Here is a 2,430-nt window from a genome sequence, read left to right on the forward strand (position 1 = left end):
AGTGATGTAGACATTTGACACATTAGCTTTCTCTTCTTTCTTCCTCCATCCCTGTCAGGGGCAAGTTGTAGCTACCTTGTAATGCATTTTTCCACTTCTTTATCAGTGGTGTGGTATGGACATTTGTCCTCACTCCATCTGTGATTAAAAGATAAACAGATAATTAGTAGTGAACAAGTACTAATGTAAAAAAAAAAGAAAAAATTAGGAAAAAAGTAGGCTACCTACGAAGCAAAAAAAAAAACTATAAAAAAAAAACAAATAAACTTAAAACACTTTGAAATTAGCAAGAGCTTGAACTTACCAGTTTCTTCATTTGTTCAGGCTGCTCCTTTAGTTGATTTTCAAGCTTTTCCAAATCCAATTGGCCAAAGGAAGGTCAAATGTGTTTATATCTGGAATTTCATCACGTCTGTTTTGGTTTTGTGAGAATCAGGCCCAGCTGCTGCTTTATGACGTTGCATGATTTTAAAACTTCAGTCAGTCGTGCTAAAAAAGAAAAATAACAGATTAGTATAAATCAACCTGTAGCTTATTCTCATACAACTTCTGTAAATACAACAGTGGGTTAGACACTGCTGATATTCTCTAGTTGATCTTTACTTTCTAGCTGCATTAAACCTTAACAAATTTAGTGATGTCTTACAAAAACATCACGAGATGCAATAAGTTCTGTCTTGATCTCAAACTGCACTAGAACAAAGACTGTAAATGTTCATAGGTGTACTGCAGGAGTGTCCAAACTTTTTGGGCCGAGGGCCAGATGCAAAAAAACAAACGTTGTCGCGGGCCAAATTTTACATACATCACACAGACATATATATATGTCTGATATGACATGATATATATATACAGTTGAAGTCAGAATTGTTAGCCCCCCTAAATTATTAGCCACCGTTTATTTTTTCCCCAATTTCTGTTTAACGGAGAGTTAAACATTTTTTCCACACATTTCTAAACATATTAGTTTTAGTAACTCATTTCTAATAACTGATTTATTTTATCTTTGCCATGATGACAGTAAATAATATTTGACTAGATATTTTTAAGACACTTCTATACAGCTTAAAGTGACATTTAAAGGCTTAACTAGGTTAATCAAGTTAACTAGTCAAGTTAAAGTAATTAGGCAAGTTATTTTATAACAATGGTTTGTTCTGAAGACTTAAGGGGCTAATAATTTTGACCTTAAAATGGTTCATAAAAAAAATTAAACCGCTTTTTATTCTAGCCGAAATAAAACACAAGTCTTTCTCCAAAAGAAAAAATATTATCAGACATACTGTAAAAATGTTCTTGCTCTGTCAAACATCATTTGGGAAATATTTAAAAAAGAAGAAATAAATCAATGAGGGGCTAATAATTCAGACTTCAACTGTGTGTAGATAGACAGACAGACAGACAGACAGACAGACAGATAGATAGATAGATCATAACAAGAACTGCTGCTTAATTGAATGCATGTAATAGCGACACCCGGTGGTTATTTATTGAATTACGTTCATTTTTGTATAGCGGGCCAGATTCTATTGATATTTATAAAAAGCCTCGCGGGCCGCAGATGGCCCGCGGGCCGTAGTTTGGACACGCCTGGTGTACTGGAATGTACAGTATCTGTGCATCTTGATGGTGGTCTTAAGATTTCTGCCATAGTCATTGATGGTGATGTGACTTGTGGTGCTGCATTGATTTCTGAAATCTTCATACCTGCCTTTTATCCAGCCTCTTTGTTCCAAGTAATTTTTCTTCATCACGGTATAGATGTGTCTATACTGTCCCTTAATCAGATACATTTACAAAACAAAACATCACTTTAGTATAGTGCCAGGGCAAAACTCACAGGTTGTAATAGATCAATGACATAATGTTGACAGTATGTGTTTAAAATAATTGCAAACAAACCTGTTCTGTCTTTAGATGTATGACAGGCGATCATCATCCTCATCTGTCTACCAGTCAGAAATCACAGTGGCGTGTGGATGTTTGAGTCGAGCTTCCTCATATGCATCTATAATAAAACATCACATTGTTGTTAACCTCCCGTAAAGAAAAGTTCAAACCCTGAAATCCTATCAAAGTTAATTAATGCATATAATACCTATAGTGTAAATAATCAGTACACAGAAGGTTGCACAAGATTTATTCGGAGATTCATGCAGAGTGACAGCCTTATGAATCTGAGACATAGATTTGTAAGATGGCCAAGCACATGCATTATTCTGTACCCATGAAGATTAACCTACCATTGTGAAAAATGTTTGATGATGATAGCCAATAACAATAAACCATTTCAGCTGTTTGTGAAGCAATTAGTAATGTAATGTCTGAAAAGCTCAATCTATGTTGAAAATGTATCAGCAGTTTACAGCTTATAATGGACTTTTAGCACACAACTATAGCATGCCTATTCACGTTCAAAAGAGTGTGCCA

The 2,430-nt window shown here is 34.8% G+C and overlaps 1 long non-coding RNA gene across 1 annotated transcript; it reads right to left on the reverse strand.

The window, feature by feature from the left end:
* Nucleotides 1-369: 369 nt before the first annotated feature.
* Nucleotides 370-2,010, reverse strand: LOC137496018 (uncharacterized). Its single transcript, XR_011016085.2, has 3 exons — nt 1,903-2,010; nt 1,708-1,778; nt 370-489 (listed from the first exon to the last, which is right to left on the reverse strand). It is a non-coding gene; the product is annotated as an uncharacterized lncRNA (long non-coding RNA).
* Nucleotides 2,011-2,430: the final 420 nt, after the last annotated feature.

Source organism: Danio rerio, chromosome 6, assembly GCF_049306965.1.
Source record: "Danio rerio strain Tuebingen ecotype United States chromosome 6, GRCz12tu, whole genome shotgun sequence".
NCBI lineage: Eukaryota > Metazoa > Chordata > Actinopteri > Cypriniformes > Danionidae > Danio > Danio rerio.